Raw genomic sequence first — 22,121 nt, forward strand, 5'->3', positions numbered from 1 at the left:
GGAGAGAGAGGCAGAGGTGAGGTTGGGGAGAGAGAGGCAGAGGTGAGGTTGGGGAGAGAGAGGCAGAGGTGAGGTTGGGGAGAGAGAGGCAGAGTGAGGTTGGGGAGAGAGAGGCAGAGGTGAGGTTGGGAGAGAGAGGCAGAGGTGAGGTTGGGGAGAGAGAGGCAGAGGTGAGGTTGGGGAGAGAGAGGCAGAGGTGAGGTTGGGGAGAGAGAGGCAGAGGTGAGGTTGGGGAGAGAGAGGCAGAGGTGAGGTTGGGGGAGAGAGAGGCAGAGGTGAGGTTGGAGAGAGAGGCAGAGGTGAGGTTGGGGATGAGAAGGCAGAGGTGAGGTTGGGGAGAGAGAGGCAGAGGTGAGGTTGGGGAGAGAGAGGCAAGGTGAGGTTGGGGAGAGAGAGCAGAGGTGAGTTGGGAGAGAGAGGCAGAGGTGAGGTTGGGGAGAGAGAGGCAAGGTGAGGTTGGGGAGAGAGAGGCAGAGGTGAGGTTGGGGAGAGAGAGGCAGAGGTGAGGTTGGGGGAGAGAGAGGCAGAGGTGAGGTTGGGAGAGAGAGGCAGAGGTGAGGTTTGGGGAGAGAGAGGCAGAGGTGAGGTGGGGAGAGAGAGGGCAGAGGTGAGGTTGGGGAGAGAGAGGCAGAGGTGAGGTTGGGGAGAGAGAGGCAGAGGTGAGGTTGGGGAGAGAGAGGCAGAGGTTGAGGTTGGGGAGAGAGAGGGCAGAGGTGAGGTTGGGGAGAGAGAGGCAGAGGTGAGGTTGGGGAGAGAGAGGCAGAGGTGAGGTTGGGGAGAGAGAGGCAGAGGTGAGGTTGGGGAGAGAGAGGCAGAGGTGAGGTTGGGGAGAGAGAGGCAGAGGTGAGGTTGGGGAGAGAGAGGCAGAGGTGAGGTTGGGGAGAGAGAGGCAGACGTGAGGTTGGGAGAGAGAGGCAGAGGTGAGTTGGGGAGAGAGAGGCAGAGGTGAGGTTGGGGAGAGAGAGGCAGAGGTGAGGTTGGGGAGAGAGAGGCAGAGGTGACGGTTGGGGAGAGAGAGGCAGAGGTGAGGTTGGGGAGAGAGAGGCAGAGGTGAAGGTTTTGAGGTTGGGAGAGAGAGGCAGAGGTGAGGTTGGGGAGAGAGAGCGCAGAGGTGAGGTTGGGGAGAGAGAGGCAGAGGTGAGGTTGGGGAGGAGAGAGGCAGAGGTGAGGTTGGGGAGAGAGAGGCAGAGGTGCGGTTGGGGAGAGAGAGGCAAGGTGAGGTGGGGAGAGAGAGGCAGAGGTGAGGTTGGGGAGAGAGGAGGCCAGAGGTGAGGTTGGGGAGAGAGAGGAGCAGAGGTGAGGTTGGGGAGAGAGAGGGAGGGCAGAGGTGAGGTTGGGGAGAGAGAGGGAGGGCAGAGGTGAGGTTGGGGAGAGCGAGGGAGAGCAGAGGTGAGGTTGGGGAGAGCGAGGGAGAGCAGAGGTGAGGTTGGGGAGAGCGAGGGAGAGCAGAGGTGAGGTTGGGGAGAGCGAGGGAGAGCAGAGGTGAGGTTGGGGAGAGAGAGGGAGGGCAGAGGTGAGGTTGGGGAGAGAGAGGGAGGGCAGAGGTGAGGTTGGGGAGAGAGAGGGAGGGCAGAGGTGAGGTTGGGGAGAGAGAGGGAGGGCAGAGGTGAGGTTGGGGAGAGAGAGGGAGAGCAGAGGTGAGGGTTGGGGAGAGAGAGGGAGAGCAGAGGTGAGGTTGGGGGAGAGAGAGGGAGAGCAGAGGTGAGGTTGGGGAGAGAGAGGCAGAGGTGAGGTTGGGGAGAGAGAGGAGAGGTGAGGTTGGGGAGAGCGAGGGAGAGCAGAGGTGAGGTTGGGGAGAGCGAGGGGCAGAGGTGAGGTTGTGGGAGAGAGAGAGGCAGAGGTGAGGTTGGTGGGGAGAGAGAGGCAGAGGTGAGGTTGTGGGGAGAGAGCGAGCAGAGGTGAGGTTGGGGAGAGCGAGGGAGAGCAGAGGTGAGGTTGGGGAGAGCGAGGGAGAGCAGAGGTGAGGTTGGGGAGAGCGAGGGAGAGCAGAGGTGCGGTTGGGGAGAGCGAGGGAGAGCAGAGGTGAGGTTGGGATGAGAGCAGGAGAGAGAGCAGAGGTGAGGTTGGGAGAGCGAGGGAGAGCAGAGGTGAGGTTGGGGAGAGCGAGGGAGAGCAGAGGTGAGGTTGGGGAGAGAGCAGAGGTGAGGTTGGGGAGAGAGGCAGAGCGTGAGGTTGGCGGGGAGAGGCAGGCAGAGGTGAGGTTGGGGGGAGAGGCAGGCAGAGGTGAGGTTGGGGAGAGAGGCAGAGGTGAGGTTGGGGAGAGAGGCAGAGGTGAGGTGCGGGAGAGAGAGGGAGTTGGGAGAGAGGCAGAGGTGAGGTTGGGAGAGAGGCAGAGGTGAGGTTGGGGAGAGAGGCAGAGGGTTGGGAAGGCAGGTGGGTTGGGGAGAGAGGCAGAGGTGAGGTTGGGAGAGAGGCAGAGGTGAGGTGGGGAGAGAGGCAGAGGTGAGGTTGGGGAGAGAGAGAGCAGAGGTGAGGTTTGGGGAGAGAGAGAGGAGCAGAGGTGAGGTTGGGGAGAGCGAGGGGAGAGCAGAGGTGAGGTTGGGGAGAGCGAGGGAGAGCAGAGGTGAGGTTGGGGAGAGCGAGGGAGAGCAGAGGTGAGGTTGGGGAGAGCGAGGGAGAGGTGAGGTTGGGGAGAGAGAGGGGCAGAGGTGAGGTTGGGGAGAGAGAGGCAGAGGTGAGGTTGGGGAGAGAGAGCAGAGTGAGGTTGGGGAGAGAGAGCAGAGGTGAGGTTGGGGAGAGAGAGCAGAGGTGAGGTTGGGAGAAGGGCAGAGGTGAGGTTGGGGAGAGAGGCAGAGGTGAGGTTGGGGAGAGAGAGGGAGGGCCAGAGGTTGAGGTTGGGGAGAGAGAGGGAGGGCAGAGGTGAGGTTGGGGAGAGAGAGGGAGGGCAGAGGTGAGGTTGGGGAGAGAGAGGGAGAGCAGAGGTGAGGTTGGGGAGAGAGAGGGAGAGCAGAGGTGAGGTTGGGGAGAGAGAGGGAGAGCAGAGGTGAGGTTGGGGAGAGAGAGGCAGAGGTGAGGTTGGGGAGAGAGAGGAAGAGGTGAGGTTGGGGAGAGCGAGGGAGAGCAGAGGTGAGGTTGGGGAGAGCGAGGGGCAGAGGTGAGGTTGTGGGGAGAGAGAGGCAGAGGTGAGGTTGTGGGGAGAGAGAGGCAGAGGTGAGGTTGTGGGGAGAGAGCGAGCAGAGGTGAGGTTGGGGAGAGCGAGGGAGAGCAGAGGTGAGGTTGGGGAGAGCGAGGGAGAGCAGAGGTGAGGTTGGGGAGAGCGAGGAGAGCAGAGGTGAGGTTGGGGAGAGCGAGGGAGAGCAGAGGTGAGGTTGGGGAGAGCGAGAGAGAGCAGAGGTGAGGTTGGGGAGAGCGAGGGAGAGCAGAGGTGAGGTTGGGGAGAGCGAGGGAGAGCAGAGGTGAGGTTGGGGAGAGAGGCAGAGGTGAGGTTGGGGAGAGAGGCAGAGGTGAGGTTGGGGGGAGAGGCAGGCCAGAGGTGAGGTTGGGGGGAGAGGCAGGCAGAGGTGAGGTTGGGGAGAGAGGCAGAGGTGAGGTTGGGGAGAGAGGCAGAGGTGAGGTTGGGGAGAGAGGCAGAGGTGAGGTTGGGGAGAGAGGCAGAGGTGAGGTTGGGGAGAGAGGCAGAGGTGAGGTTGGGGAGAGAGGCAGAGGTGAGGTTGGGGAGAGAGGCAGAGGTGAGGTTGGGGAGAGAGGCAGAGGTGAGGTTGGGAGAGAGGCAGAGGTGAGGTTGGGGAGAGAGAGAGCAGAGGTGAGGTTGGGGAGAGAGAGAGAGCAGAGGTGAGGTTGGGGAGAGCGAGGGAGAGCAGAGGTGAGGTTGGGGAGAGCGAGGGAGAGCAGAGGTGAGGTTGGGGAGAGCGAGGAGAGCAGAGTGAGGTTGGGGAGAGCGAGGGAGAGGTTGAGGTTGGGGAGAGAGAGGGCAGAGGTGAGGTTGGGGAGAGAGAGGCAGAGGTGAGGTTGGGGAGAGAGAGCAGAGGTGAGGTTGGGGAGAGAGAGCAGAGGTGAGGTTGGGGAGAGAGAGCAGAGGTGAGGTTGGGGAGAGAGGCAGAGGTGAGGTTGGGGAGAGAGGCAGAGGTGAGGTTGGGGAGAGAGGCAGAGGTGAGGTTGGGGAGAGAGGCAGAGGTGAGGTTGGGGAGAGAGGCAGAGGTGAGGTTGGGGAGAGAGGCAGAGGTGAGGTTGGGAGAGAGGCAGAGGTGAGGTTGGGGAGAGAGGCAGAGGTGAGGTTGGGGAGAGAGGCAGAGGTGAGGTTGGGGAGAGAGGCAGAGGTGAGGTTGGGGAGAGAGGCAGAGGTGAGGTTGGGGAGAGGGGGCAGAGGTGAGGTTGGGGAGAGAGGGGCAGAGGTGGGTGGGGAGAGCGAGGGGGAGAGAGAGAGCAGAGGTGAGGGTTGGGGAGAGCGAGGGAGAGCAGAGGTGAGGTTGGGGAGAGAGAGGCAGAGCAGAGGTGAGGTTGGGGAGAGAGAGGCAGAGCAGAGGTGAGGTTGGGAGAGAGAGGCAGAGCAGAGGTGAGGTTGGGGAGAGAGAGGCAGAGCAGAGGTGAGGTTGGGGAGAGAGAGGCAGAGCAGAGGTGAGGTTGGGGAGAGAGAGGCAGAGCAGAGGTGAGGTTGGGGAGAGAGAGGCAGAGCAGAGGTGAGGTTGGGGAGAGAGAGGCAGAGGTGAGGGAGAGAGGCAGAGCAGAGGTGAGGGGAGAGAGGCAGAGCAGAGGTGAGGGAGAGAGGCAGAGCAGAGGTGAGGGAGAGAGGCAGAGCAGAGGTGAGGGAGAGAGGCAGAGCAGAGGTGAGGGAGAGAGGCAGAGGTGGGTGAGGAGGTGAGGGAGAGAGGCAGAGGTGAGGTGAGGGAGAGAGGCAGAGGTGAGGTGAGGGAGAGAGGCAGAGGTGAGGTTGGGGAGAGAGGCAGAGGTGAGGTTGGGGAGAGAGGCAGAGGTGAGGTTGGGGAGAGAGGCAGAGGTGAGGTTGGGGAGAGAGGCAGAGGTGAGGTTGGGAGAGAGGCAGAGGTGAGGTTGGGAGAGAGGCAGAGGTGAGGTTGGGGAGAGAGGCAGAGGTGAGGTTGGGGAGAGAGGCAGAGGTGAGGTTGGGGAGAGAGGCAGAGGTGAGGTTGGGGAGAGAGGCAGAGGTGAGGTTGGGGAGAGAGGCAGAGGTGAGGTTGGGGAGAGAGGCAGAGGTGAGGTTGGGGAGAGAGAGGCAGAGGTGAGGTTGGGGAGAGAGAGAGAGAGGGAGGGCAGAGGTGAGGTTGGGGAGAGGGGCAGAGGTGAGGTTGGGGAGAGAGGCAGAGGTGAGGTTGGGGAGAGAGAGGCAGAGGTGAGGTTGGGGAGAGAGAGAGAGAGGGAGGGCAGAGGTGAGGTTGGGGAGAGAGAGAGAGGGGGAGAGCAGAGGTGAGGTTGGGGAGAGAGAGAGAGGGGGAGAGCAGAGGTGAGGTTGGGGAGAGCAGAGGTGAGGTTGGGGAGAGCAGAGGTGAGGTTGGGGAGAGCAGAGGTGAGGTTGGGGAGAGCAGAGGTGAGGTTGGGGAGAGCAGAGGTGAGGTTGGGGAGAGCAGAGGTGAGGTTGGGGAGAGCAGAGGTGAGGTTGGGGAGAGCAGAGGTGAGGTTGGGGAGAGCAGAGGTGAGGTTGGGGAGAGCAGAGGTGAGGTTGGGGAGAGCAGAGGTGAGGTTGGGGAGAGCAGAGGTGAGGTTGGGGAGAGCAGAGGTGAGGTTGGGGAGAGCAGAGGTGAGGTTGGGGAGAGCAGAGGTGAGGTTGGGGAGAGCAGAGGTGAGGTTGGGGAGAGCAGAGGTGAGGTTGGGGAGAGAGATGGAGAGCAGAGGTGAGGTTGGGGAGAGAGATGGAGAGCAGAGGTGAGGTTGGAGAGAGGGAGATGGAGAGCAGAGGTGAGGTTGGAGAGAGGGAGATGGAGAGCAGAGGTGAGGTTGGGGAGAGAGGGAGAGCAGAGGTGAGGTGAGGTTGGGGAGAGAGGGAGAGCAGAGGTGAGGTTGGGGAGAGGTGAGGTTGGGGGGAGAGAGAGATGGAGAGCAGAGGTGAGGTTGGGGAGAGAGGCAGAGCAGAGGTTGGGGGGGAGGGAGAGGTGAGGTTGGGGAGAGAGATGAGGTTGGGGAGAGCAGAGGGAGAGCAGAGGTGAGGTTGGGGAGAGCAGAGGTGAGGTTGGGGAGAGATGGAGAGCAGAGGTGAGGTTAGGGAGAGGGAGATGGAGAGCAGAGGTGAGGTTGGGGAGAGAGAGGGAGAGCAGAGGTGAGGTTAGGGAGAGAGAGAGAGAGATGGAGAGCAGAGGTGAGGTTGGGGAGAGAGGGAGAGCGGAGGTGAGGTTGGGGAGAGGTGAGGTTGGGGGGAGAGAGAGAGCAGAGGTGAGGTTAGGGAGAGAGAGATGGAGAGCAGAGGTGAGGTTGGGGAGAGCAGAGGTGAGGTTGGGGAGAGCAGAGGTGAGGTTGGGGAGAGCAGAGGTGAGGTTGGGGAGAGCAGAGGTGAGGTTGGGGAGAGCAGAGGTGAGGTTGGGGAGAGCAGAGGTGAGGTTGGGGAGAGCAGAGGTGAGGTTGGGGAGAGCAGAGGTGAGGTTGGGGAGAGCAGAGGTGAGGTTGGGGAGAGCAGAGGTGAGGTTGGGGAGAGCAGAGGTGAGGTTGGGGAGAGCAGAGGTGAGGTTGGGGAGAGCAAGAGATGGAGAGCGCAGAGGTGAGGTTGGAGAGCGCAGAGGTGAGGTTGGGGAGAGCAGAGGTGAGGTTGGGGAGAGCAGAGGTGAGGTTGGGGAGAGCAGAGGTGAGGTTGGGGAGAGCAGAGGTGAGGTTGGGGAGAGCAGAGGTGAGGTTGGGGAGAGCAGAGGTGAGGTTGGGGAGAGCAGAGGTGAGGTTGGGGAGAGCAGAGGTGAGGTTGGGAGAGCAAGAGATGGAGAGCGCAGAGGTGAGGTTGGGGAGAGCAAGAGATGGAGAGCAGAGGTGAGGTTGGGGAGAGCAAGAGATGGAGAGCAGAGGTGAGGTTGGGGAGAGCAAGAGATGGAGAGCAGAGGTGAGGTTGGGGAGAGCAAGAGATGGAGAGCAGAGGTGAGGTTGGGGAGAGCAAGAGATGGAGAGCAGAGGTGAGGTTGGGGAGAGCAAGAGATGGAGAGCAGAGGTGAGGTTGGGGAGAGAGAGAGATGGAGAGCAGAGGTGAGGTTAGAGAGAGAGAGATGGAGAGCAGAGGTGAGGTTGGAGAGAGAGATGGAGAGCAGAGGTGAGGTTGGGGAGAGCAGAGGTGAGGTTGGGGAGAGGGGGAGAGCAGAGGTGAGGTTGGGGAGAGAGTGGGAGAGCAGAGGTGAGGTTGGGGAGAGAGTGGGAGAGCAGAGGTGAGGTTGGAGAGAGAGGGGGAGAGCATAGGTGAGGTTAGAGAGAGAGAGAGATGGAGAGCAGAGGTGAGGTTAGAGAGAGCAGAGGTGAGGTTGGGGAGAGCAGAGGTGAGGTTGGGGAGAGAGCGGGAGAGCAGAGGTGAGGTTGGGGAGAGAGGGGGAGAGCAGAGGTGAGGTTGGAGAGAGAGGGGGAGAGCATAGGTGAGGTTGGGGAGAGAGTGGGAGAGCAGAGGTGAGGTTGGGGAGAGTGGGAGAGCAGAGGTGAGGTTGGAGAGAGAGGGGGAGAGCATAGGTGAGGTTAGAGAGAGAGAGAGAGAGAGATGGAGAGCAGAGGTGAGGTTAGAGAGAGAGAGAGATGGAGAGCAGAGGTGAGGTTGGGGAGAGCAGAGGTGAGGTTGGGGAGAGCAGAGGTGAGGTTGGGAGAGCAGAGGTGAGGTTGGGGAGAGCAGAGGTGAGGTTGGGGAGAGCAGAGGTGAGGTTGGGGAGAGCAGAGGTGAGGTTGGGGAGAGCAGAGGTGAGGTTGGGGAGAGCAGAGGTGAGGTTGGGGAGAGCAGAGGTGAGGTTGGGGAGAGCAGAGGTGAGGTTGGGGAGAGCAGAGGTGAGGTTGGGGAGAGCAGAGGTGAGGTTGGGGAGAGCAGAGGTGAGGTTGGGGAGAGCAGAGGTGAGGTTGGGGAGAGCAGAGGTGAGGTTGGGGAGAGCAGAGGTGAGGTTGGGGAGAGCAGAGGTGAGGTTGGGGAGAGCAGAGGTGAGGTTGGGGAGAGCAGAGGTGAGGTTGGGGAGAGCAGAGGTGAGGTTGGGGAGAGCAGGAGGTTGGGGAGAGCAGAGGTGAGGTTGGGGAGAGCAGAGGTGAGGTTGGGGAGAGCAGAGGTGAGGTTGGGGAGAGCAGAGGTGAGGTTGGGGAGAGCAGAGGTGAGGTTGGGGAGAGCAGAGGTGAGGTTGGGGAGAGCAGGGGTGAGGTTGGGGAGAGCAGGGTGAGGTTGGGGAGAGCAGAGGTGAGGTTGGGGAGAGCAGAGGTGAGGTTGGGGAGAGAGTGGGAGAGCAGAGGTGAGGTTGGGGAGAGAGTGGGAGAGCAGAGGTGAGGTTGGAGAGAGAGGGGGAGAGCATAGGTGAGGTTAGAGAGAGAGAGAGATGGAGAGCAGAGGTGAGGTTAGAGAGAGCAGAGGTGAGGTTGGGGAGAGCAGAGGTGAGGTTGGGGAGAGAGCGGGAGAGCAGAGGTGAGGTTGGGGAGAGAGGGGGAGAGCAGAGGTGAGGTTGGAGAGAGAGGGGGAGAGCATAGGTGAGGTTGGGGAGAGAGTGGGAGAGCAGAGGTGAGGTTGGGGAGGAGTGGGAGAGCAGAGGTGAGGTTGGAGAGAGAGGGGGAGAGCATAGGTGAGGTTAGAGAGAGAGAGAGAGAGATGGAGAGCAGAGGTGAGGTTAGAGAGAGAGAGAGATGGAGAGCAGAGGTGAGGTTGGGGAGAGCAGAGGTGAGGTTGGGGAGAGCAGAGGTGAGGTTGGGGAGAGCAGAGGTGAGGTTGGGGAGAGCAGAGGTGAGGTTGGGGAGAGCAGAGGTGAGGTTGGGGAGAGCAGAGGTGAGGTTGGGGAGAGCAGAGGTGAGGTTGGGGAGAGCAGAGGTGAGGTTGGGGAGAGCAGAGGTGAGGTTGGGGAGAGCAGAGGTGAGGTTGGGGAGAGCAGAGGTGAGGTTGGGGAGAGCAGAGGTGAGGTTGGGGAGAGCAGAGGTGAGGTTGGGGAGAGCAGAGGTGAGGTTGGGGAGAGCAGAGGTGAGGTTGGGGAGAGCAGAGGTGAGGTTGGGGAGAGCAGGGGTGAGGTTGGGGAGAGCAGGGGTGAGGTTGGGGAGAGCAGAGGTGAGGTTGGGGAGAGAGGGAGAGCAGGGGTGAGGTTGGGGAGAGAGAGGGAGAGGGAGAGCAGAGGTGAGGTTGGGGGGGAGAGCAGAGGTGAGGTTGGGGGGAGAGCAGAGGTGAGGTTGGGGGGGAAGAGCAGAGGTGAGGTTGGGGGAGGGGGGGAGGGAGAGCAGAGTTGAGGTTGGGGGGAGAGAGGGAGAGCAGAGGTGAGGTTGGGCGGAGAGAGAGGGAGAGCAGAGGTGAGGTTGGGGGGAGAGCAGAGGTGAGGTTGGGGGAGAGGGAGGGAGAGCAGAGGTGAGGTTGGGGGGAGAGGGAGGGAGAGCAGAGGTGAGGTTGGGGGGAGAGAGAGGGAGAGCAGAGGTGAGGTTTGGGGGGAGAGCAGAGGTGAGGTTGGGGGGAGAGCAGAGGTGAGGTTGGGGGGAGAGCAGAGGTGAGGTTGGGGGGAGAGCAGAGGTGAGGTTGGGGGGAGAGGGAGGGAGGGAGAGCAGAGGTGAGGTTGGGGGGAGAGGGAGGGAGGGAGAGCAGAGGTGAGGTTGGGGGGAGAGGGAGGGAGGAGAGCAGAGGTGAGGTTGGGGGGAGAGGGAGGGAGGGAGAGCAGAGGTGAGGTTGGAGGGAGAGGGAGGGGAGAGCAGAGGTGAGGTTGGGGGGAGAGCAGAGGTGAGGTTGGGGGGAGAGCAGAGGTGAGGTTGAGGTTGGGGGAGAGCAGAGGTGAGGTTGGGGGGAGAGCAGAGGTGAGGTTGGGGGGAGAGCAGAGGTGAGGTTGGGGGGAGAGCAGAGGTGAGGTTGGGGGGAGAGCAGAGGTGAGGTTGGGGGGAGAGCAGAGGTGAGGTTGGGGGGAGAGCAGAGGTGAGGTTGGGGGGAGAGCAGAGGTGAGGTTGGGGGGAGAGCAGAGGTGAGGTTGGGGGGAGAGCAGAGGTGAGGTTGGGGGGAGAGCAGAGGTGAGGTTGGGGGAGAGCAGAGGTGAGGTTGGGGGGAGAGCAGAGGTGAGGTTGGGGGGAGAGCAGAGGTGAGGTTGGGGGGAGAGCAGAGGTGAGGTTGGGGGGAGAGCAGAGGTGAGGTTGGGGGGAGAGCAGAGGTGAGGTTGGGGGGAGAGCAGAGGTGAGGTTGGGGGGAGAGCAGAGGTGAGGTTGGGGGAGAGCAGAGGTGAGGTTGGGGGGAGAGCAGAGGTGAGGTTGGGGAGAGCAGAGGTGAGGTTGGGGAGAGCAGAGGTGAGGTTGGGGAGAGCAGGGGTGAGGTTGGGGAGAGAGGGAGAGCAGGGGTGAGGTTGGGGAGAGAGAGGGAGAGCAGGGGTGAGGTTGGGGGGAGAGAGGGAGAGCAGGGTGAGGTTGGGGAGAGAGCAGGGGTGAGGTTGGGGAGAGAGCAGAGGTGAGGTTGGGGAGGAGAGGGAGAGAGGGAGAGCAGAGGTGAGTTTTGGGAGAGCAGAGGTGAGGTTGGGGAGAGGGAGAGCAGAGGTGAGGTTGGGGAGAGCAGAGGTGAGGTTGGAGAGAGGGAGGGAGAGCAGAGGTGAGGTTGGGGAGAGGGAGGGAGAGCAGAGGAGAGAGAGAGAGGGAGGGAGAGCAGAGGTGAGGTTGGGGAGAGAGGGAGGGAGAGCAGAGGTGAGGTGAGGTTGGGGAGAGCAGAGGTGAGGTGAGGTTGGGGAGAGGGAGGGAGAGCAGAGGTGAGGTTGGGGAGAGAGGGAGGGAGAGCAGAGGAGGTTGGGGGGGAGAGCAGAGGTGAGGTTGGGGGGGAGAGCAGAGGTGAGGTTGGGGGGGAGAGCAGAGGTGAGGTTGGGGGGGAGAGCAGAGGTGAGGTTGGGGGGAGAGAGGGAGAGCAGAGGTGAGGTTGGGGGGAGAGCAGAGGTGATGTTGGGGGGAGAGGGAGGGAGAGCAGAGGTGAGGTTGGGGAGAGAGGGAGGGAGAGCAGAGGTGAGGTTGGGGAGAGAGGGAGGGAGAGCAGAGGTGAGGTTGGGGGGAGAGCAGAGGTGAGGTTGGGGAGGAGAGCAGAGGTGAGGTTGGGGGGAGAGGGAGGGAGAGCAGAGGTGAGGTTGGGCGGAGAGGGAGGGAGAGCAGAGGTGAGGTTGGGGGGAGAGCAGAGGTGAGGTTGGGGGGAGAGCAGAGGTGAGGTTGGGGGGAGAGGGAGGGAGAGCAGAGGTGAGGTTGGGGGGAGAGAGAGGGAGAGCAGAGGTGAGGTTGGGGGGAGAGCAGAGGTGAGGTTGGGGGGAGAGCAGAGGTGAGGTTGGGGGAGAGGGAGGGAGAGTAGAGGCGAGGTTGGGGGGAGAGAGGGAGAGGAGAGGCGAGGTTGGGGAGAGAGAGGGAGAGGAGAGGTGAGGTTGGGGGAGAGGAGAGGTGAGGTTGGGGGGAGAGCAGAGGCGAGGTTGGGGGGAGAGCGGGAGAGCAGAGGCGAGGTTGGGGAGAGAGGGAGAGGTGAGGTGGGATGAGAGAGAGGTGGTGCAGTGACACATACAGTGACACATACAGTGACACATACACAGCCCTGCCTGCCAACGTTTCCCTCCCTGCTGCTTTTGACCCCTCCCGGAGGATCATCCATCCAGAAACATCCATCTGTGCCTTTCTCCCCAAAGGGAAAAGAGGTGTGTGTGTGTGTGTGTGTGTGTGCGTGCGTGTTTTCAGCATAACCAGCTCAGTTCTGAGCTGAGGGATACACTGCAGCACTATATAGGAGACTTGGCACCGTGGCCCATACATTGTACATGTACTGTAAGCCTTTATGGATAGAGACATATACACACACACACACACACACACACACACACACTGTTATATAAGGTGCTAATCTCCAGCTGCAGCTCATGTCACAGAGGCCATTCCAGCTGTGTTTCTGGAGCTGGGTCACCTGACCCTGTCCTCACCATTTCCTATCACTGAAGACCAATGAGAGTCAAGGTAATACACTCAGGAGCCTCCGCCTAGAGTTACAGAGGATTTGGTAACTGCTGTGCAGGACAGTGTCTCGTAATAAATACTCTGCTTTCAGCGTGACTCGACTTTCTACACTGACGTTCTACTTTCTGTGACTTTCTCAACTATTAAAGTAGTACGACACTACTTGATGACTCCAGTATGGGAGTATACTTTAGCTGGGCTCGCCGAGACAGACAAAACGTGGTTTGCTGGTGAATACCACTACAACAGAAGTAATCCTACATGCCCTGACACACGACGGTGGTCCTCTATTCACTGCAATGCAACAACAATCAATCCGTGCACAGCTAGGACATTTGATGTATGCGGTACAGTACAGAACAGGACAGTTTGTATGGTATCATAAAGCAAACAGACTAAGGCTGAGTAGCTGGGATTGTTGGAGAATGAATGAATAACCCCCCCCCCCAGCTGTAAGAGCATGGTGTCTTTCTCACACACACACACACACACACACACACACACACACACGTTGTTTATTTGATCTGGATTAAAGATCTAATCAAATGTTCTGCTGTGGCTCCGGGAAGACTACCGAGTGTTAGACCTGGCAACATGTCTGGGAGCGTTGGCCTGTCTAGAAACGCATGGATGTGGAGAGGCTGGGAGAAAAAGACTAAGGATGCCCCTAGTGGAGAGGTCTATCTATGCTGCGATACGTCTAGGGCTGATTTCCCAGACGGTTGAGATGATTTGGCGTCCTGGAGGTAGGCTTAATCCGGGTTATGAGAAACCTAGTAAATAATCAACCGTTTTGACACTTGACATTCCAATCTGAATTACAATGGTGGAGAGAGGGATGTAACTAGCATGTGACCTCTTTAGTACCTTCCTCTGGTCTAGAGGTAGTGATGAAGAGAGTTCAATAGCTGCATATACAGCTAAGCGATGCGTTGATCGTTGCATCTCTCAGGGAAGTCCACTGGGTAGATTGCGTATCTGTCTGTTTTCTATCCTGAGGGCTGATTGGTTGGCCTGTTACACGTGATGGTCTCAGAAGCCAGGATAATTAGGATTGATTTCTGAGAAAGCTCCATTTGTCCTGCTGCCCCTCCAGCTAAAGCTCTCTGTTGAAATATTGAAACCAGTGCTGCTGAGCCGGCTGCTGCCGGTGTGTTTGTTTGTTTGTTCCATCCGAGGCTCTTTTAATAAAACAAAGACGAATCTCTGGTCGCTCTCTTTCATCTGATATGGTGTGTGTGTGTGTGTGTGTGTGTGTGTGTGTGGTTTGACTGCCTTACCCAATTCCCTTGGACCTCAATGATCCTACATTATAGATTCCTTTGTTTTTCTAGGTAAGGCCGGGGAATTATATGGCAGCGCCCGCTGCTCTGGGGGAGATTGGAGTTGTGGTAACTGATGATTTCGTTTTGGAACCTTGCATGTTTTTCAGGGGAAAAGCCATGTTGAAAAGAAAATGTGTATTATCGATCGGCAAAGTCATTTAGAGTGGTGTGGGTTGGTAAGATAGAAACCTTTTAATGTAAACGTGGATCCGTTTTCCTATCAATGGATGCTGAAATGAATCTCTGCGGCTGGATCCAGCTAAGGTCATTTCAGAGCAGGCTGCTGCGGCATTCCTTGAGCTTTGTGTGTGTGTGTGTGTGTGTGTTTTGCTGTCTTCCTGCATGTGATTGTGTGGGGGGTACGTGTGTGTGTGTTTGCATGCGTGCATCATTCATTAGATACAGAGTCTTGCTTAATGGGCTCCAATTACGTCTGACGCTTCCATCCATCCTGGGCCTGGCCCTGTCGCCACGGCAGCAGTAGAGTGTGGGTGTCACTGCTCTCAGCCGTCACCATGGATTATGGGATGGATGTGCAGCCAGGGAGGGTCTGGTGCTGAATACACAACGCGCGCACACACACACACACACACACACTGCTGCTGCCACTGCAGTTCCTGCCTGGCACCTAGTTCAGCCTCCTTCAACACTTCACTCAGTGGAGTTGACACTGATATCCCATAGCTGTACAAACAACACACACACACACACACACACACACTCCTGGCCTGATAAATACCCTTGAAGGAAATGACAAATGACCAACGTCTAAAGCATCGTTCTTCCCGACTAAAATAATGGTGGATATTTACTTCAGCTGGGTGATATTGTTTTCTCTCTCTTTTCGAACAGAAAGAAGTTGCCCTCTGAAGTCCGTTGTGAGTGGTCTGTGAGGCGTGTGTTAAGGTAAACTGGAGGGGATGGAGGGCTATGGGATTGGTAGACTAAGATGGATGTTTGGTAATAAGTTAAAGGATTAACAATCATTTGGCTACGCAGCCAACTTTCTGGGTGTATATTAACTTCTCGTGTGTGTTGTGTGTTTATGAGCACTGGGCGTACAGCATGGGTGTTCTTATTGGGTTCCACAATGCAGCTGCACAGAAGATTCTAGAAACTTTTACTGGCTGTGTGACATCTGTGTACTGAGCTGGCTTGGATGGGCAGAGCTAAGATCAACTGGGGGGGCTTGAACATGCCTTTGGGAAAAGGGAAAGGGGGATGCCTAGTCAGTTGTACAACTGAATGCATTCATCGGATATGTGTCTTCCGCATTTAACCCCTAACCCCTCTGAATCAGAGAGGTGTGGCGTCAACCGGGAACAGTGGATCAACTGCCTTGCTCCGGGGGCAGAACGGCAGAGTTTTACCTGGCTGTTGTGTTGTCCCGTCCTGGCCGGTGGTAGTCTAGGTTGGGTCGCCCTCTCACGAATGAGAAGCATTGCTGTGACCACGAGGAGGCCTCAGCCTTGCAGCAGCACCCCCAGCCAGAAAGCCAGGCAGAAACAGAAACAGACTACTGACTGCATCAAGTCAAGCAGAAAGATTAGAACGAGAAACAGGCAGCAGCCCAAGTGCAGTTCATCTCCTCCTAAATGTGTCGTCTTTTACTGTGCCAACTGGAGCATGACAAGCAGCAACTCAAGAGACACACACCCCAACCACGTCCCCATACACATACCATTATAACATCATGTGTCGCGATGCCATTCCCTTTCCCAAGCCTGTCCCTGTCATCTCCCTCAAGTCACCAGGGTTGGGGGTGGTGATTCAGCCCCATGAAAGTAGGGGGGTAGGACATTATTCAGACATAACCATGACACAACTCTCTCCATCTCTCCACAAATAACAGGGTGAAGTCACGTTTCACACCTTGTTGAATGACAAAGCTTATGCAGTCAGCCACAAAAATGTATTAGTATTCAGATTGCCGCAGCACTATGAATTGTTCATGTTTTCATCGATGATGGGGAATGTGATGTGCGCGTCAGAGGAGGCTGGTGGGAGGAGCTATAAGAGGACGGGCCCATTGTAATGGCTGGATGTCAAACGTGGTTTCCATATGTTTTGATACCCTGCCATATATTCCATTCCAGCCACTACAATGAGCCCGTCCTCCTATAGTACCTCCCACCAGCCTCCTCTGGTACACGTTTGAGCTCCCACCTCTGGACATTAAGAGTGGCGAGAGTGTGTGTGTAAGTATTTCTCGCTCTCTTTGTGTGTGTCAATGCTTGTATGAATGCTTGTGTCTTTGTAATGAATTTTAGAGTGCTGGGGAGCAGGTCATTATTTGGAAACCCACAGAACACATCATTCAGGATTCAAATGATGATGTCTTGTCTGTCAAATGAGGATGTCTTTCTGTATGAACCTCAATTACCAGGAGTATTAGTGTGTGTGTGTGTGTGGTATTAGTGCTGAGAGTAGCAAGTAAAGGGTGTGGGTTTGTAAGGCGCGTTGTGCCTTTCTCCGTTGAACACTGCACCCAGGCAAACTGGCAGTTCTCCTACTCAGCAGTACTTGCTCTCTTGTTGTAGTACTTCTTCAACTTTGAATAAATAAAGACATTCATAAACAAGGCAACAGTAAGCACACACACACACACACGCACACACTTCCTTGGGTCAAACAGTGTAATTTTGTAAATGACGGATCTCTATGGAAAGACACATATTTCACCCAGGTTTCATCAAATTTGGGCCAGTGCTGTCTGAGATATTGCGTGTGACGAACGTACTAGCGGACGGAGCAAGATCCACAGTCCCGTGCCCGATTGATTTCATAGTGGGCGACAATGATAACATATGACTGCATTGTTTAGACTTAATTGTACTATTCCAGGAAGTGTTTGAGTTGTTTAATACCAGAGTGGTTAGTTTAGTAGACGTGTCTCCTGTGATCGCCAACAAGCCAAGGATCCCTTAGGTCAGTAACTCATTACTTGAACTACATGTCCAAACAGCTGGAGGGATTATCATCAGGTAAACAGTTTGTCCCTGGTTGAAATAAGATTGATCAGCCTTTTCAGACTGGAACAATTTTCCAACTGGAAATGTCCATGAACTTCAACTGAAGGAGGCTTTGTTGCAAAATGTCCAGTCTTGTACTGGAATTTCAGCCTGCCTGTCACGTTTGATCTGAAGCACAATTTAGGAACTGAACCATCTGAATTGAAAAACTGTGACCAGGACTAGGACTTCTTGAGTAAGATCTCTCTCTCTGTCTCTCTCTGTCTCTCTCTGTCTCGCTCTCTGTCTCGCTCTCTGTCTCGCTCTCTGTCTCGCTCTCTGTCGCTTTCTCTCTCTCTCTGTCGCTTTCTCTCTCTCTCTGTCGCTTTCTCTCTGTCGCTTTCTCTCTCTTTCTCTCTCTGTCTCTCTCTGTCTTTGTCTGTCTGTCTGTTTAGAATTCCTAGTCTTTATTTCTGTATCTTAATCCTCTTAATGTATCTTTTTAGAAATGTGTAAGTAAGCAAAGCATGGAGAAAAATAGAAGAAGTTAGGACTAAGTGTGTGGACAGGGTTGCTAGGCAACGTGTCTGCTGTGTACGAAGCGGCTCAGATGAAAAAGCATTTAGTGACTGAGCATGAAAACACGCACACACCACACACATACTGACAAATGCAGATGTGACGGACCTGTAAGATAAGAAGGCTATAGAATGTTAGGCCACATGCTAGGAGACAGTCATGTTGTCATGCTTAACATATTCTCCCTACGACTCTTAACACAGCACCAGAACTGCGTTGAGTAAACATTTCTGGAGGTGCATGGATGGTCAGCCAAATGTCCTCTTGCGGTCAGCTGTAAATATTCATAATTGTCATAATAAACTGACAAACGCTTGCTGCTCTGTGGTCAGAAGTATGCGTTGTCCTTAGGATCACCTCATCTCTCTCTCTCGCTCTCTCTGATGACCCCCATCTCACCCTCGCATCGGATAGACCAAATCCTAGTTTGACCCCAAACTCATCCCAAGCCCCATGTTTAAAGAGAGGCATTCACAGCGTTGACAGCCTATGGTATGCTTATTCCTCGTACCATACTATTTTCTCTGTCCTGTGTCTTTCGAATTTGGCCACATGGACGGGTTGCCTGACAACGTCACGAAAGTGATGCGCTCACGTCGCAGGCTGAGAGGGCTGTGTGTTATGATTCTGAATGGTCAGATAGCTTGCAACAATATCGGGAAGCTGCCATGTAGGGAATCGTTTTGGTAGCCTCCCACTGGGCACACACTGGTCGAATCGGCGTCGTTTCCACGTCATTTTAATGAAATGACGTTAAACCCATGTGGAATAGATGTCGGAATTGACGTCTGCGCCCAGTGGATTGTTTCAGCTAGTTACATGTTGCTATTGATACCATGTCTTGTTTTGACCTGCGCCATCTATGATAACGTAGCGGACATTTGCGAGTTAGCTAATTAACAACTGCGACGAATGTATTCGAGAAACAACGCGTGCTTATTGTGCACATTTATGGATATTTTCAAGGAGAATTTGGAGATGAAATATAGTTTACATGTTTGTCAATAGTCCTTTTGATTCTAAGCCAAACCCCATCGGTTTTGCCCTGAAGACGCGGACCCGTCGGTTGTGTTGCTAAACAACACACCTGTCTGTAGCGTTCTTCCATATTTCCATAGACTGGTCCGCAGTGCAGAGTAGACAGTGGTGTGCTGCTGTTCACACCAAAACCTTCTGTCCCAGCTACCTGTATGATGTGTCACGGGTGAGTGGTAGAACAGTGTGATACGTAGTAAGCCTGAGTCGTTGTCAGCCTAGAACCCATATGTTCTGGAACACAACGCACAGCGAGCATCACAGCACCTGTAATAACCCAGCGAGAGACCAAGCTGCTCTCTGTTCTCTCTCTGAGTTCAGAGAGTTGTTCATCGATATAAACATCCCACAGCTTGCTGTGTTACATCTTACCAGGTGCACACACACCTTCTTCTGGTTATTGGAGGATGAATCTGTGTAAAGGCACTGTCCGCCGTGTGTGTATGTGTGCGTTTGCGTGTCTGTTTGCTTCGCCGGCGGACTCGGCAGAGTTAGAACGACAACCTTCTCGGTGACCATCTCCACAGTAAGCAGAGAGCCCAGGAGAAGAAAGCCCAAGCAAAGGCTATTTAGCGATGTTGACATTAAAACGTGATGAAGCTCCATAAATAAAGCTTGGGTTGCTTGGAAACACTCGGTATAGGCAACCTGTCCTTTTTCTAAACCGTGTCTCTGCGAGTCAACCCTAGCAACGGAGTGAGGAAAAACACTGGAGAGCGAGCGCGATTGGTTAACTCCAGCACCGGGGCTGTGGGTTAGAGTGGGGACAAGGTGCTTGGGTGAGGGTGGAATGTGAGTGGGCGTTAAGAGAATAGGTGAAGGATTGGCTGTGAGTCTCAAGCACCTGCGCTGCAGAGCTACTTAGCTCCTGCACCTGGGCTGTGGGTAGGGACTAGGCTAGGATGGGCTGTATAAGAGGGCTGGTATTCATAGTGTGGCTCCAGGGAGAAGATGGGCTGTGGATAGGGAGCTTGCATTATCTCCGGCACCTGGACTGTCGGTAGGGACTAAGGAGAGGATGGGGGCACATTGACTGTAATGGGTCCTCCCGGAGAGGAGATGAACCGTGTTGCCATTTCATTATGCTCACATCTCTCATTTAATATTTTTTTATTTAACCAGGTAGGCCAGTTGAGAACAAGTTCTCATTTACAACTGCGACCTGGCCAAGATTAAGCAAAGCAGTGTGACAAAAACAACAACAGAGTTACACATGGAATAAACAAACTTACAGTCAATAACAATAGAAACATCTATATACAGTGTGTGCAAATGAAGTAAGGAGGTAAGGCAATAAATAGGCCATAGTGGCAAAGTAATTACAGTTTAGCAATTGAAACTGGAGTGATAATGTGCAGATGAGAATGAGCACGTAGAAATACTGGTGTGCAAAAGAGCAGAAAAACAAACAAATATGGGGATGAGGTGGGTAGTTGGTTGGATGGGCTATTTACAGATGGGCTGTGTACAGCTGCAGCGATCGGTAAGCTGCTCTGACAGTTGACGCTTAAAGTTAGTGAGGAAGATAAAGGTCTCCAACTTCAGTGATTTTTGCAATTCGTTCCAGTCATTGGCAACAGAGAACAAGGAAGGAAGGAAAGGCAGACAAATTAAGTGTTGGCTTTGGGGATGACCAGTTTAATATACCTGCCGGAGCGTGTGCTACGGGTGGGTGTTGCTATGATGACCAGTGAGCTGAGATAAGGCGGAGCTTTACCTAGCAAAGATTTATAGATGACCTGGAGCCAGTGGGTTTGGCGACGAATATGTAGCGAGGGCCAGCCAACGAGAGCATACAGGTCGCTGTGGTGGCTAGTATATGGGGCTTTGGCCAAAGTCAAGGATCGGTAGGATAGTCAGTTTTACGAGGGTATGTTTGGCAGCATGAGTGAAGGAGGCTTTGTTGCGAAATAGGATTTAACTTTGCTTAATGTGAGTCTGGAAGGAGAGTTTACAGTCTAGCCAGACACCTAGGTATTTGTAGTTGTCCACATATTCTAAGTCAGAACCATCCAGACCAGTGAAGAGCATACATTTAGTTTTACTAGCATTTAAGAGCAGTTGGAGGCCATGGAAGGAGTGTCCAAAGAAGGGCCAGAAGTATACAGAATGGTGTCGTCTGCGTAGAGGTTGATCAAAGAATCACCAGCAGCAAAAGCGACATCATTGCTATATACAGAGAAAAGAGTCGGCCTGAGAATTGAACCCTGTGGCACCCCCATAGAGACCGCCAGAGGTCTGGACAATTCTCATCTAAATGTTTATAGCCAGGAAGAGGCCTGCTCACACATCCTACAATAAACAACAGAATGCAAGCGGGCATATGGCTGTGTGTGTGTTTGATCAGGAGAGATGACAGCAGGAGGGTGGCTGATAATGGAGTAATGGAGCCTGAAAAGAGGTAGCTGGCAACACACACGCACAACACAACACCGACTCTGCAGTGTTTCACAAGTAGCTCAAGCGTACCCCCATCCATCCCTCCATTCTCCCCATCTGCATGAAGCTCCAATTCCCACCGCGATAAAGGATTCCTTTTGAGATGCAACAGATCCGTGAACAAAGCCTTGCTGCCGTCCATTGTGGCTCGGAGATTTGAGAAGGCTATCGGGTGCTGTGAGGGGTCGCCCTCCTTCTCCCAGTCTTTTAATCAGGTGATGGGGTCCCTGCCACACTGTCAGAGATCACTGGCCCTCCATTGTGGCTCTAACATCAGAGGGTGCCACTCTGCTCCTCTGCAATTCAGGGAGCCATTGCTCTAAAATAAGATAGCAATCACTGGGGAGATAGCCCTGCTTGTGTTCCCTGGTCTCCGGGATTAGGACCTCAGTCTCTCTGTCAGAGATAAAAACAAAGCTTACGGTCTCTCTCTCCATCTCTCTCTCACTGACCCATGCTGTCTGGCTTGGACCTGCCACTTCTCAGAGAAGTTCCAGCAAGCAACAGCTTTATCCATATCATCTCTTTAAGTGTTTTAGTGCTGACGGGGAATCTCCTCTGCTCTCGCCTCCGCTCCTCCTCCTCTCCTCTCCATCCCTCTTCTCATCTCTCCTCTCCTCCATGTGCTCTGTGTGAGTGGAGGTAGGGCGGCCAGGCAGACTCGAGTCTTTCTGCACTTCATCTCTATCGGAGCAGCTCTCTCTCACCCTCTTCCTCTTTCTCCGACCCCACCCCCCACACACACACACACACACACACTTCTCTCCTCTGTTGTGGTGTGATTCAGCGGTGGAGGAAGATTAGTTCTCCATCTCTAACCAGGCTGTGGCTGTTGGCTGTGGCTCCATCAGTACAGCTCATTAACTGGGTAACACTCAGATCGATACGATGGGGGAATATTGAACAGAGGGGGCAACCCCAGACTACAAACAACAGCCCTATCCCGTGACACACACATGCACAAGTGATGCTCAGGTTGAGTCGTAACCCGCAGTCCCCACGTGGTAATATCCGCGGTACGGGCAGGTTGAATAAAGAGGGAAAAAATCCCTTTAAAAAATCCATAAATGTATAATTCTTGTTATTTATATATATCTTATAAGCTACATTAAGGTTTTTCTTTTGTTATTAGGCTATCTGACATTACTTCATAAGCCTAAGCTTTAGGGCATAACTGTACGCTCGCCAAATATTACACGCCGATCGCCAAATGCTTTTGGGAATGGGCAGAAAAAGTTAAGAGGCAAAAAAGGAACCACGTCAAAGTTTCATTCTATAAGAGAAAAAAACGTGAAATGGAGAGTTGAAAATGAAGAGAGGGAAGGGGCCGAGAAAGTCCTGTTCGGGAAAGATTTGGGGACGTAATCAAAAAGACGGCAGCAGTTCCAGCTATGTTATGTGTGACGGCGCAACAGGACAGGGAATTCAAATAGGCCTATGGCCCGTCAAGGGAACTGTCGTCCACAGTTCAGATGGGTTCAATTGAAACTGAAATCTGGACAGTGACTGTAGGTCTATAACCCCTCGCATGGCCTGAATATTAACTCCTGCGGAATTAAGCATTTCTTGCAGTAAAATGATACACCAAATTTAGGCTGTTTTTGTTTTTTACTCGGGAAAAGGAGTGGAGAAATATGATTTCTTTCTTTCGGCATCTGGAGAGAATGCAAAGGTGCAGTTAGGTAGCGTCTGTAGAGGTGGTTTCTTTATCAGCATCATAAAAGCTGATAGTGTTTCAACCACATAAAATAAGCATCCAAGCTGAACTGAAATCTTAGCAGAA

At 54.8% G+C, this 22,121-nt stretch overlaps 1 protein-coding gene across 4 annotated transcripts in view; it reads left to right on the plus strand.

Moving 5' to 3' along the window:
- LOC109894294 (alpha-(1,6)-fucosyltransferase) overlaps positions 1–22,121 on the plus strand; it is a 115,426-nt gene that overhangs the window by 36,274 nt on the left and 57,031 nt on the right. For 2 of the 4 annotated variants that reach the window (XM_031828638.1, XM_031828639.1), the window contains exon 2: positions 14,187–14,240. The exons of the other annotated variants lie outside the window; for them this stretch is intronic. The gene's annotated coding sequence lies outside the window, so the exon portion shown is untranslated. The remainder of the gene's footprint in view (positions 1–14,186; positions 14,241–22,121) is intronic. 4 annotated transcript variants of the gene reach the window in all.

Source organism: Oncorhynchus kisutch, linkage group LG7 (genome assembly GCF_002021735.2).
Source record: "Oncorhynchus kisutch isolate 150728-3 linkage group LG7, Okis_V2, whole genome shotgun sequence".
Lineage (NCBI taxonomy): Eukaryota > Metazoa > Chordata > Actinopteri > Salmoniformes > Salmonidae > Oncorhynchus > Oncorhynchus kisutch.